The sequence below is a fragment of the Bos indicus genome, chromosome 7, assembly GCF_029378745.1.
Source record: "Bos indicus isolate NIAB-ARS_2022 breed Sahiwal x Tharparkar chromosome 7, NIAB-ARS_B.indTharparkar_mat_pri_1.0, whole genome shotgun sequence".
Lineage (NCBI taxonomy): Eukaryota > Metazoa > Chordata > Mammalia > Artiodactyla > Bovidae > Bos > Bos indicus.
The window spans coordinates 83,040,217-83,054,755 of record NC_091766.1 but is presented as its reverse complement, the minus strand read 5'-3'; the positions used below and the strand labels follow the sequence as shown (position 1 = coordinate 83,054,755).

At 37.6% G+C, this 14,539-nt stretch overlaps 1 protein-coding gene across 4 annotated transcripts in view; it reads right to left on the bottom strand.

Moving 5' to 3' along the window:
• XRCC4 (X-ray repair cross complementing 4) overlaps positions 1–14,539 on the bottom strand; it is a 379,323-nt gene that overhangs the window by 92,054 nt on the left and 272,730 nt on the right. The window contains exon 8 of one of the 4 annotated variants that reach the window (XM_070794005.1): positions 1,293–14,539. This exon is cut by the window's right edge and continues 77,714 nt beyond it. The exons of the other annotated variants lie outside the window; for them this stretch is intronic. The gene's annotated coding sequence lies outside the window, so the exon portion shown is untranslated. Of the gene's footprint in view, positions 1–1,292 lie in introns of those variants that run through there. 4 annotated transcript variants of the gene reach the window in all.

Sequence of the window (14,539 nt, the reverse complement as noted above, 5' to 3'; positions counted from 1 at the left end):
TTCAAAACAATTTACATTTTCCTTCAGCTCCTTTAAATTCTAACTATGAACATGCATTTTGAAGCTCAACAGCAGGAAGTTCTGATCACATAAATTTCTTTTAGGGGTCATTCAATTGTATATGTGTGTATAATGCCTTGTTGTATTAACAGCTGTTGATGAAATGCAGTTGGTCCGCATTCATTTATTGAATCTACGTATCTTCATTTAGTGAGTGAATTTCTTCAGTTTCAGTACTGCAGTTACTATATCAATGGACTAACCTCTATATTTACATAAATATTCTGAGTCCTAGGGCAAAAGGCATGATCACTAACTCATAATTAGTCTTAAAAGTGGTGAACTGGAAGGTAACAGCTTAATCAAAAGAAGAGCTTAGGAATGTATATTTATGCCCTTGTATGAACCTTGTTAGAATCAACCCAGTAGTATGCAAATAAATACCCATATTTCCAACCACAAAGTTTGGTATAGCTAAAAAAGAACAGGATTTGAAGTCAGGACTCTTAGGTTGGAATCCAGGTCTATTTCTTATTAGCTAGGTGACTTCAGGCAAGTCATTTAACCTAAATGGACCTCTGTTCTCTCACCTGTAAAACTGAGATAATAATACCTGCCTCAGAGGTGGTCTAAAGATTAAATGAGATATTATAAATGAAAATGCTTATAAATTCCTACAAAACATTTGGAAACTATTATTTTTAGCCCTTGATACAACATAAACTATAAAAGTGCTCCTGCTAATAGCTTCTTTAATTTAAAAGAATAATCAACTAAAAATCCACAAATGTTGAGTGTGTTTAGATGAGTATTTCCAAAAGCCTGTACTCACACTTAGTTGTACAGATTGCTAAAGATGAATCCTCTACAGGGTCCTCCTTGGCCTCCTGACTGCATACAATTAATCATGGCTGGCTGCCATTAGATCTGGGACAGCTCTGTCTTATCCTGAGCAAGCCAAGTTCAGAAAACATAACCCTCACAGGAATGCTGAAATGCTAGGCATTAGTACATTCTCCAGATGACAAGTACAACCCTCTGGGAGAATCAGTATTAAAATTAACAACAAATATTAACATAATTACTGTAACATGTAATTAAATTTCTGAAAATATATTCTATAGAAGGAGAAAACTATACAGTACAGAACAAAAGCATAATTATTACATGTATAAGTTCTCAATGTCAACTCAAAACACATTACACATTTTTGTCTAGCCCTAAATGTCTTAGAATTACTTTTTCTTCTAGCAAAAGAGAGAGTTGAATTATTTCAATTAAAAAGTCATACATGGAAAAACTTCTGTAATTTTATTCATAGTCTAGACACTGTACAAGCACAACACAGACAGCCATCAATTTAGTTAAAAAAAAAAAAAAAAAAGCAGTATAGGACAAAGGGACCGCTCTGAAGTGGCAAGTTTGAAGGGAACCGATCCCTATTTCTCCATTTCAGATTTCCATCTCTTTCTAGCCATGAGGAGCCCAGGAAATAGATTTTGACTCTTTTGTTCTTAGTGTCTAGTACATAGTAGGTGCTTAGTGAAAGCTGTTCCACGAATGGAGATCACTGTTCTACAGATTTCATATCTGTGGTAAGTGAAGAAAATAAATTTAGAACTCTCCCACACCCAGATAAAAAGTTTAAACATTTTTATAAGTAACATGTTTATTGAAAGACTTTATAAAAATTCTGAAAAGCATGAAAAAGAAAATTAAAATGTCCACCATCCTGCTTTGCATTATTTGTGTTTTCATGTTTTTCTTTACAAATACGAGATTATATATATAATTTTGCAGCTTAATGTTTTTACTCTAAAATATATTATCAATATTTCTGCATGTTGAAAAATATAGATCTATTGTTGCTGTTGTTGCTGTTGAGTTGCTCGGTCATGTCTGGCTCTTTGCAACTTCATGGACTGCAGCACATCATATTTCCCTGTCCTTCACCATCTCCTGGAGCTTGCTCAAACTCATGTCCATCAAGTCAGTGATGCCATCCAGCCATCTTGTCCTCTGTCATCCGCTTCTCCTCCTGCTTTCAATCTTTCCCAGCATCAGGGTCTTTTCTAATGAGTTACTTTCTCAACAGATGGCCAAAAGATTGGAGCTTCAGCATCAGTCCTTCCAATGAATATTTAGGACTGATTTCCTTTAGGATTGACTTGTCGGATCTTCTTGTGGTCCAAGGGACTCTCAAGAGTCTTCTCCAACACCACAGCTCAAAAACATCAATTGTTTGTCATTCAGACTTCTTTATGGTCTAACTCTCACATCTATACATGAATACTGGAAAAACCATAGCTTTAACTATATGGACCTTTGTTGGCAAAGTAATGTCTCTGCTTTTTAATATGCTGTCTGGGCTTGTCATATCTTTTCTTCCAAGGAGCAAGCACCTTTTAATTTCGTGCCTGCAGTCACCATCTGCAGTGATTTTAGAGACCAAGAAAATAAAGTCTCTCACTGTTTCTGTTGTTTCCCCATCTATTTGCCATGAAGTGATGGGACTGGATGCTATGATCTTAGTTTTCTGAATGCTGAGTTTTAAGCCAACTTTTTCACTCTTTTTCACGTTCATCAAGAAGCTCTTTAGTTCTTCACTTTCTGCCATAAGAGTGGTGTCATCTGCATATCTGAGGTTATTGATATTTCTCCCGGCAATCTTGATTCCAGCTTGTGCTTCATTCAGCCAGGCCGTTTGCATGATGTACTCTGCATATAAGTTAAATAAGCATGGTGACAATATACAGCCTTGACGTACTCCTTTCCCAAATTGGAACCAATCCACTGTTCCATGTCCGGTTCTAACTATTACTTCCTGACCTGCATACAGGTTTCTCAGGAGGCAGGTGAGGTGGTCTGGTATCCCCATCCCTTTAAGAATGTTCTACAGTTTGTTGTGATCCACACAGTCAAAAGCTTTGGTGTAGTCAATGAAGCAGAAGTAGATGTTTTTCTGGAACTCTCTTGCTTTTTTGATGACCCAATGGATGTTGGCAATTTGATCTCTGGTTCCTCTGCCTTTTCTAAATCCAGCTTGAACATCTGGAAGTTCTTGGTTCACAGACTGTTGGAGCCTCACTTGGAGAATTTTGAGCTCTACTTTGCTAGGGTGTGAAATGAGTGCAATTGTGTGGTAGTTTGAACATTCTTTGGCATTGCCTTCCCTTGGGATTGGAATGAAAACTGACCTTTTCCAGTTGTGTGGCCACTGCTGAGTTTTCCATATTTGCTGGCATATTAAGGGCAGCACATTAACAGCATCATCTTTTAAGACTTGAATAACTCAGCTGGAATTCCATCACCTCTGCTATACTCACCATTAATTTTAAATTGTTTGTACTAACAATTAATCCACTGATGACTGTTCAGGTTGGTTCTATTTCTTAATGCTCTTATAAATAATACAACAATTAAAATTCTTATACCCATATCTTAGAATATTTATCACATTATTTTTTCATGAACATGTTTATTCCAAGCACTCATGCTAAGAGGTGAAATCTGAAAGCAAATAACTCAGAGAACCTGTACCTAAAGTCTTAATAGAAATTGAGCTAAACAAGTATTTTTAAAATGGGAGTTCCTCTATTTCTAATTAAATTGCAACCATTAGTTATGACCCACTTTAAGTTCTAAATCTTCCCTGAAGACTTTTCTTTTTTTGTTTTTACTTTTCAAATTGAGGTTAGTTTTTATTTTCTCTGATCATTTAAAGTACCTAATGTCTGCATCCAATGTTTCAATACATAGTTTTTCATTCAATCAATACTTAAGTATGTACTACGATTAGCTCACTGTGTTAGGGAAATATATCAAATTTGATAAAGGTTACACATAATTTCTGCCCCTCAGGAAGCTTTCAGTTAAACTTTTTACTTTCTCCATTTTTTTTCAAATATGTTTTTTCATCCTCAACATTTTATAAGTAGCTTTAAGGCAAGGATTGTAATATAATTTGTTCACAAAATTCCTTTAGGAGTGTTATAAACATTATATTAAGACTTTGGATTCAAGTATATTTTTAGTTTTTATGGACAACATGGTTCAATGGAAGAATTCTGAATCCAAGGTTGGGAGATCTTTATTTATGCTTTATCACATTAAGGTTTTGGCAGGTGATGGCACATTTCTGGATTTCAGTGTCTTATTTTAAGTTGTAGAAGTTAGGGTTAATATAAAAGATCTTGGAGTTCCTTCAGTCCCTAAATTCTGAGACAGTTATGCTCAAATAGACTACTTTGCAAAATGCAAGCTCTCAACAAATACCTGTGGAATAAAATGAAAACTATGAATTAAAAAGGAAAGGTTAATGACAGAATGAGAAATCATCATTGCACAAAGGCTAAAGTATAAGGACTTTTCAAATAAAGTGAATAAATGAAGCTTCTCCAGAACATGACAGCCTTATTAAAAAATGGCTATAGCCTCAATATGGAGAAGGCAATGGCACCCCACTCCAGTACTCTTGCCTGGAAAATTCCATGATGGAGGAGCCTGGTAGGCTGCAGTCCATGGGGTCGACAAGAGTTGGACACGACTGAGTGACTTCACTTTCACTTTTCACTTATTGGAGAAGGAAATGGCAACCCACTCCAGTGTTCTTGCCTGGAGAATCCCAGGGACGGTGGAGCCTGGTGGGCTGCCGTCTATGGGGTTGCACAGAGTCGGACACGACTGAAGCGACTTAGCCGCAGCAGCAGCATAGCCTCAATAATATAGTTTCAGAGAGTTCTATGTTTTATAACTTGATTTCACACTGCATTAAAACACACACAAACACACACACACTAGAGCTTGAATCAAACTGCATTCATATCAGATCAGATCAGTCACTCAGTCGTGTCCGACTCCCTGCGACCCCATGAATCGCAGCACGCCAGGCCTCCCTGTCCATCACCAACTCCCAGAGTTCACTGAGACTCACGTCCATCGAGTCAGTGATGCCATCCAGCCATCTCATCCTCTGTCGTCCCCTTCTCCTCCTGCCCCCAACCCCTCCCAGCATCAGAGTCTTTTCCAATGAGTCAACTCTTCGCATGAGGTGGCCAAAGTACTGGAGTTTCAGCTTCAGCATCATTCCCTCCAAAGAAATCCCAGGGCTGATCTCCTTCAGAATGGACTGGTTGGATCTCCTTGCAGTCCATTACCACCATCTAATTAATAGTGTAGATCAAAAGTTAGACTGGCACAAGAATTATTCATCCTGGGAAAGCTTCCCTAAAATGTTAGAATGAATAATTGACTTTCTCTTGTAAATTTCTGGGAGTTGGATTATCAACAACTTTTAAAATGATATTTCTAGTTATTGGCTCATTTTGTAAAGAAATTTTCTCAGTCAAGTTTAACATTGATATCAGCATGGCTGTAATATCAGTCTTTTCTTATCAAATGAGAACCATTAGTATTGTTTAGAGTGAACTACTTGCATTTTATAACATACTCTGAAAATAATATTTCTGAAAAAATGTCAATGAGCCAGTTTGAGCAGACTGAGAGGTTCAGGAAGATGTATAATGATTGATGGCATTATGACACTTGAAAAATTATTCTCCTTTGACTGTGACATGAACAATGGTTCTAAAGTCAAAAACCAAAAGTCAGTTTGTATGTGGGCTAACTGGAGAAGGAAATGGCAACCCACTTCAGTATTCTTGCCTGAGAAATCCCATGGGCAGAAGAGCTTGGTGGGCTATAGTCACGGTGTTGGAAAAGAGTCAGACATGACTTACTGACTAAACAAGAAGAACAAACTGTACATGATACACATACAATTCAATTCCAGGTGAACTGGACAATTAATGAGAAAAGGCCAAACTTTAAAGCATTTAGAAGAAAATATGTTTAGGATCTTAGGATAGTGATGTTCTTTTTTTTTAAGGCAGAAAGTGAAACCATGAAGATAAAGATAGATAAATTCAATTACATTAGAAGCATAAGAAATAAGTACAAACATCTTAAAGAGATGGAAGAAATCACAAATTGAGAGGAAATACTGCAACATATGCTACTAACAAAGGATTATTATCCAAAGGTACAAACAATTAAAAAAAACCCCAACATAATTTAAAAGCATATGCCAAAGACTACAGAAACTTCCAAGAAGAGGGAACAGTGGGGCCAAATAAGCATATGATAATTATCTCAACTTCATTAGAAACGAAGGAAGTTTCAACCAAGCAAATAAAAAACAGGATAAAGTATTTTATACCAGATTAGCAAAAACAAAAATGTCCAACAATAGCAAAGATCACAGAGAACATGAAATGACAAGAATGAATTACTACTGGCTGGAGTGTAAACATTTGAAACCACTTTAGATAACAATTTGGCAATAACTGTCCAGGTATATGAAGATTTATGTACTTATAACCAGGAATTCTGCTTCTAGTTACATACTCTGGCAAATATTTGCATATGTGTGTCAGGAGATAGTAAACAAATGTGCATTGTTTATAATAGTGAAAAACTGAAAACCCCCCAAATTTCTCTCTACAGAAAAAATGAGCAAGTAAATTATAGAATTTTCACACAATGGCATGCACACATGCATGAATCTCAAACGTGAGATGTTGAGCAAAAAAGCAAGGCACAAAATAATACACAATATGGTTCTATCTACTTAAAGTCAAAAATACGCAAGACTATATATATAATGTTACTCTTGGAACACTGGTATGCATGTATCTGTGTATACACGTAATAGTTTGGGATCTTATTTGTTCTCTCATTACAATGCTCTCAGATTTTGGAGTCTTGTGATTTTGGCTGTTGTGAAGATGGTGACACAGAAGGGGCAAGTTGAGTACTATGCATAAAGGATTCCATTTCAGTTATAATGAGTCAGCCTGAAGTGACCACATGATACCCAAATAGAGACAGATGCTGAGTAGGTAAATGCTTATAATATATAAGCTTATAAATGTAGAGCTCAGGGGAGATTACTGGACTACATGTACAGAGATAGCAGTCACTGTCATATCACTGGCCGCTAAAGACAAATGAGTTGAAGAGACTCCCAGAGATAGTCTACCAGAGACAAAAAGTTTGGTATAGAATCCTGTGCATGTGTGCGTGCTCAGTCACGTCCGACTCTTTGAGACTCCTCAGACTGTAGCATGTCAAGCTCCTCTGTCCCTGGGATTTCCCAGGCAAGAATACTGGAGTGGGTTGCCAGTTCCTTCTTCCAGGGGATCTCCCAACCCAGGGATCAAATTCATGTCTCCTGCACTGACACATGGGTTCTTTAGCACTGAGTCAATGTGGAAAGCCTTATAGAATCTCAGGAAATGTGAAAATTGCAGAGGCAGATGGCAAGAGAGAGAGATGAATAAAAGATTGAAATTGAATGATTCAAAAGTTATGGGGAGAATTAGGGAAGAGAGTTGTCGCAGAAGCCAAGAACCCAGTGTTTTCTGTATGCCCACGGCTTGTGCTACTCCCATTTCCCACCCAAAATGCTGGGTTTCCATACAACTTTGACTGCTGAATCTGTAAACACACATTAGGTAAATTATTTCACCACTAAGAATTATCTGGAGTTGAAAAGAATAACCTGGAAGGATGTTGTTATGCTTGTGATTCATTATAGACAAGAAGAACAGACAATGTTTTCTTTGGGGAGGAAAGATAGTCTTAAACTCTCAGACTGCAGCCATCACAGCAAAAATCTAGCCAAATGGCCAATGGTCAATGCCTGCCTGGCCACCAATGTAAGGCATCTGAAGTAGCTCTTTCTCTCGCATTATGATGAAAATTATATCTATATCTATCTATCTATAAACAGAGAGAGAGAGAGCGAGAGAGAGCTTTCCTTTACTACCAACTTGCCTGACACCCACACATCTCATCTCTGACTCTCCTCTGGGACTGGGTAAAGGTCAGATGTGCAGCAGGGATGAAGATGAGAGATGAGGTAAGGGCAACGCAATGGAGACAAACAGAACTGAGCACTGGCTGGGACATACATTACCTGGCAATAAGAAAAGTCAAGTACTTAATGGGTTGTTTTTCAGAATGTAACAAATCAAACCATCATCAAAATGATGACAAAAAACAGGCAAGTCCAAGTATTAGGTACTTGCTACTATCAAATAACTAGGCAGCTATCATACCGGCCTTGAGAGTTGCCTTTATGGAACAAACTCAGAGAAACATCTTTTAAATGCAAAAGTTATAAATAATGGGCTTAAAGATTTGACATTACCAAAGTTACCACTGTATTTTCAAGTTAAATATTAGTATTTTAAAAAATATTTGAACCTCAAATAAATGGGAAAATAGCTACACATTTCTAGTTGACCTTATAAAAACCAAAAGTGTCTCCCAAATAAATTAACAGACTGAAGTCATCAGGATTCAGTAAAACAAGTGTTGAACATTGTCTGGAATTCAACAGGCCAAGACAGCATTTCACTGGTCTGAGAAAATGAAAATAAGCTGAAGCTTTTTTTTTTCTGGCAACCAAAATGGCAAATAAAATAAACTGCATTAGCTATTTTCAATTAAATTCCTAAACATTTTTTTCTAATGAATATTCCTTTGCTGTTTATCAAGAACAATATGAAAATAGAAATATGCTTTGAAATGAGTAATTTTGAATAAAACACAGAAAAGAGAATTATGAAGAGTAAACAACCAATGCTAAAATGCACTTGTATGTCTTATAGATATTGGGAAAGAATGATTATACAATTTCTCTGTAAAATATTCATATTATGAGTCCAAAAATAAGATTATCTAGTTCTATCCAACTCAACATCTAAAGTCACAAGACATTAAGATAAATACGTCCATAATCCACAACCATGCCAGAATTTATGCAAGAATTTCATGATAAATTGAAGGATTTTGTCCTTCTTACTTTATTTAGATAAATAACATTACTCTGATAATTCATTAGATGAGCAATATCGAAGTCCATACATACTTTAAAAAAATTAATACTTGAAAAATCTTATGTTAAACTTTCTGTATTCCTTACAAGTTTTGAAGTGGTATAGGTGACATTTGCTTCTAGTGATCTGTGCCTATAAAAGTAGAAAATTGTCATATTAATAGAAAATGATTTTCTACAACTTTAGTTTTAAGATAGGCCACTGTTTTTTGCTACTTGGTGTGCTACAAGTGAAGTTTCCCTCACTAGACTAGAAGCTTCTCAAGTAGAATGACTCTGCTTTACACACCCGAGCTCATACATGTTCCAATGAATTCATGTTTTAATTAACAAACAAATAACCAAATGAGGTAAACAGTATTATCAAGAAGGCTCAGTAAGTTAAGCAACCTGCTCAAAGCCACACAGCCAGTAAACACGCATGTGAGCAGGCAGGCAAGTCAACAACGGGATGAGGACATTAGTCTAGGTTTCCCTTACTCCCAAATCCATACCCTTCTTGTTACATCTGTGTACGGGAGTCATTCATTCTTATTTCTATTTCAGAGGAAGGCAGCTTGGTGTTGTTCAGTGTGTCTGAAAAAGTACTCTAAATGAAAAAGATTTCACTCTAAAAAAATGAAATCTGTGGTCCAAAATGTTTGGAAAATATTTATTTTTCTCCATTAAGTCCTGTAAGTGTTTCATGTGTATATTATACATTTAAAGCTATTGAAGTTCTTCCATAAACTTGTTTAATTATTAAGTAAAATGAAAGCAAGGTACAGGAGAGTATATGTAGAAAACTAGAGTGTGCATGTACACACACACACATATTTATATGTATTGTGTATGTGCATTTATATATATATATATATGTAATATCAGAATATCTCTGGAAGGATTCACAAGAAACTAGCAATGGCTAACTCTGGAGAGAGGAACTTGAGCTGAAGGATGGATAATTTTTGCTGGATATTCTCTTAAACTATCAAGATTTAAAAAAACTATTTATACACAGATTATATTTTTAACGTTTTACGAAAAAGAAATGTAGATTGGTTATCCTGTTTTACAAATGAATTTGGCAGCCGAAACCTCTTTTTTCACTCTCTCTCAACTACTAATATCCCAAGAAACTAGTGTTTCTGGAACAGCCTGCATTGATTTCTTTCTCTAGAATGTAACATCTACTAGCCTGAACCCAAAAACGTATTATAGTGGTCCAATGAAGGAAATTAAAAACACAGAAAACACACACACACATACATAACTCTACTTAAGGCTACCCAAAGAAGTGGAAAACACATGGGCAGAAAATAATGCCCTGCCACGGAGGTTAGCGACTCCTAACGAACCAGGGACCAGGAGTGATCGTTTTGCCGCAATGTGGAACCAGCTGTTGGTTTCCTGCTGCTGCTGTAACTAATTACCATAACACAGCAGCTTAAAACAACACAAATTCATTATCTTACAGTTCTGGAGGTCAGCAATCTGACCCACGTCTCACTAGGCTAAAATGAAGTTGTTGGCAGAGCTGTGTCCTCTCTGGAAGCCCCAGTGGAGAGTTTTCCAGAGGCTACTCCCTTTCTCCATCCTCAAAGCCAGCAATGGCAGATGGGCACCTTCTCCTAGCATCTCACTCTGACCCTGCTTCCTTGGTTTCATTTCTTCCTCTGACTCTTCTGCCCCTCTCTTCTATAATAGCCTTTGTGATACACTGGACCTATCTGGTTAATCCAGGATAATTTAGCCACTTTTAGGGTCAGCTAGTTAGTGACTTTAATCTATCTGCAACCTTAATTTTCTTCTAAATTTCTTCTTAAATTTCTTCATGTGCTCTAACATAGTGTCAGTTTCCAGGAGTTAAGAGGTAGACATCTTTGTACTGGGGGCATGGAGGAGGGAGCATTAGTCTAGTCTTAACTTGGTTATGGCTCAAATATTATTCTAATCTATGAGTTTAAACGTTTCAGGATCACTTAAAAGAGAAACAGACCTGAGTAAGTACAGGACTCCCAAGGCCCAGAGCTAAAAGAAACCTCCAAGCTGATTGGAGGAGACATCTGCAAGGTCTTTGCAATATGAACTGAAATGCAAAACAATCCACACTGGGGCTTCTTATCTAGAGATGAACTGAACCGGAATCATTGAGAGAGGCTGGCAGTCACATAATCCATCATCTACTCTATCCACTATTTACTGCGTGCTTACCATGGGTCAGCAGAGAAGGCAATGGCACCCCACTCCAGTATTCTTGCTGGAAAAGCCCATGGGCAGAGAAGCCTGGTAGGCTGCAGTCCATGGGGTCTCTAAGAGTCAGACACGACTGAGCAACTTCACTTTCACTTCTCACTTTCATGCATTGGAGAAGGAAATGGCAACCCACTCCAGTGTTCTTGCCTGAAGAATCCCAGGGACGGCGGAGCCTCGTGGGCTGCAGTCTATGGGGTCACACAGAGTCGGACACGACTGAAGTGACTTAGCAGCAGTAACAGTACCATGGGTCAGAGACTGTGCGAGATGCTTGGGATACAAAGGGAATAAACAAATGCTCCAAGGCAGAGGTAACCGTGAGTGCTGAGCTCCCCTGAATCTACACTAACAACAGCCTTTGTCTAGGGGGTAACAGCTGCTTCACTGACAGCTCTAATGAGTAAGGTTGTTAAAGAACCACAGACAATGCCACCTTCATGGGTGTATGACTATGCTGTCAGTCACACAAGGCCACAAGCTTAGAGGGGCTTCATCTCTGCTTTCATGTTCTGTTGTCACTATCTTCAAATTCTTAATAATTCTGAACAAAGGGGCTCTGCGTTTTCATTTTGCACTGGGCCTGCAAATTATTATAATCTGTCCAAACCCGGCACTTTCACTGACCTTTGTACACCAGACTCAAATCAAACCTAACAACTGCTCATATTTATTTGGGGCCAATAAACAATGGGACTCAAAAAAAAAACTGGTTATGTACTGCTGTATGGACTCATGCTGTCCTCTTCAGAACCTAGTTTTGATCCTTAATTACCCTAATCACCAGTAAACCTCTTTTCTAACACTTAAAAAGCACTTGCTTTTTTTCTTCAGGGAGATACTTGAATTTTTACACTGGTAGTTTTTTTTTTTTTAACCTATAAATAAATAAGAATGAATACAGTTTCCTGCCAAATAAATACTCTGCTTTGTGAGGTTTCTCCTTCTCCTCCCTTGCCTTCTCTTTCTCTCTTGAAGTTCTGTGGTCTTTTGTTTTACAGTAAGAGAATTTGGTTTCTATTTTAATTAGATTTGCCCATTATTTTTGTACTTGGTAGTGGACTCGATTCTTAGTATTCTCAAAATTACCCACTCTAATTAATTCCTTGGCTCACAAAGCAGCAAACGTGTCATGAGTGCCATCCTGTGCTGTGACCTACCTATCTCCTTCTCTTCTGACCTATTGAGTATCGGTCTGCCCCAAATCGTTCCTGAATATTTTTCTGGGCTTTTCATGGAATGGGTGACCCAGGATCATGTGGCAGCCAGACGTGTTAAAGGAGACAAACTATCTTGGACAATCATCAACTTCATATGACTTATACATAAAATGAGTATCATATAAATGATACAGAAAAAAGAACAAACAAAAAACATTTCTTCACAAAGGATACCCATAATGTGGTATTACTGGCAAATGTAGAGGGTCTCTGCTCAAATTCTGGGAGATGTTCTGTCTGTCTTAAGGAAATGTGCCAGAAACTGTGAGAAGGCAGATGGAAGCAATCTACAAAATTCTGAGGATTCTGATTTTGAATTAAAAAGATTAAACTTTACAGTTGACTTTAAAAATACAACCAAAGTGTAAAGTAAAACTATTGTATAGAATGTTTTTAAAACAACTCACTATACGTCACAACTGGTGACAAGTCACTGTGAGATAAGGCAGAACAAGCCATGGAGGATTCAGTCTATGTGCTCAGAATGACCTATCTGCATTTTTTGCCCTTAAAGAGTTTATTACATGTATAGTATCACAATTTCAAGAAAAGCTCAGAAGTCACAACTAAACTGCAATCCAGTCCACACAGAAAGCTGTTGACTACAGTTGTGTGTTATATTTATATAACTATCTTTACTAAGTACTACACACTCTCTCACTGTGATATCTTTATGATTACATAAATTACCAACTTTTTTCAAGAATTTTTTTTTAGTGAACTAATGTTTATTTTGAGGAAGTAGCATAAATGCAACATATGGTTCCAGTAGTGTTTTAACTGGTACAATTTGGTCTTATTTCTTTAAATGTCCCACTGCAATCAGAGTCTCTTTAAAAATGTAAAAATAATCATAATTATCCAAAATTCATAGTGGATGAAGCTTTTACATGGCATTCAGAAGTATCATTAACAAATGTAATGAGATCAATGTTTTGTAAAAGCATTGGTTTGATTTGCCAAAATGTATGACTGGCTGTAGCATTTAATTATTAAGGCTTGAACAGACACATTCAGTAAATAACTGATTAGCAATTTAAATAAACATTGTTACCTAACTGATCTTATTTTGCTCTTATAAGAAAACTATGTATGTATGTATCTCGGCTTTGATCATCTGCAATCTGAACTATATAATTACTGACTTTTCTCCTTGCCTTTTATTGTTTTCTCCTTCAGCCCATCTTCCAACTGCTATGAATGAACTACCTTGCTACAACACAAGTCTGATTATTACTTTGTACTCCAGCAAGGCTTTAGTTGAAACTCCCTTGGCATACCAAAAAAAATTATTACAAAATGTCTAGCTTCATGTCTGCCTTTTTGGCTCTAACTAGCCAGTGCACTTCCACAACCAACTTCTTGTCATCCACCAAATGCATCATTCAGTCTTCATTGCCATAGTTTTCCATACTGTTCCCTCAGTTTGAGAACTCTTTCTCCTACCTTCTTTACTTGGTAGGCTCCTACTCTTCACTAAAAGCCAAGTTCAGCTGTCCTTGCTTCTGGGAAACCTTCCTAGGCAGAGGAATTAATTATCTTCTGTTCTACAGCAGCACATCTTAAATCAAGTAGGTCTTTGTTCCTGTAACCACCGCGGTGTAACAAACCACCCTCAACTTAGTGGTACAAAACAATGATAATTTTATTACGATCATACTTTCTGTGAATCAGAAATACGGAAAGGGCACAGTGAGGATAGTTTGTTGTTGTGCCTTGGTGTCCAGGCCTTAACTGGGGGATACTGGAAAACTGGGCTGACACAGTGGCTGGGAGTTGGAGTCCTCTTAAAGCTCATTCACCCATATCTGGTGCTTGGCTGGGAGCCCTGAAAGACTAGGACTGGTTCCTAGAGACTCTTCAGTGGCCTGGCTTCCTTGTAGCCCGGCAGCCTAGGTAGTCAGGCTTCTTCCATGAAAGCTTAGGGCTGTAAGCATGAGGTGCCACTGCTGACTTCTTGTTCAGTTGCTCCGTCATGTCCAGCTCTTTGCGACCCCACAGACTGCAGCACGCCAGGATTCCTGTTCTTCACTATTTCTCGGAGTTGGCTTAAACTCATGTCTATTGAGTCGATGCCATCCAACCATCTAATCCTCTGTTGCCCTCTTTTCCTCCTGCCCTCAATCTTTCCCAGCATCAGGATCTTTTCCAATGAAAGTATCAGAGTTTCAGCTTCAGCATCAGT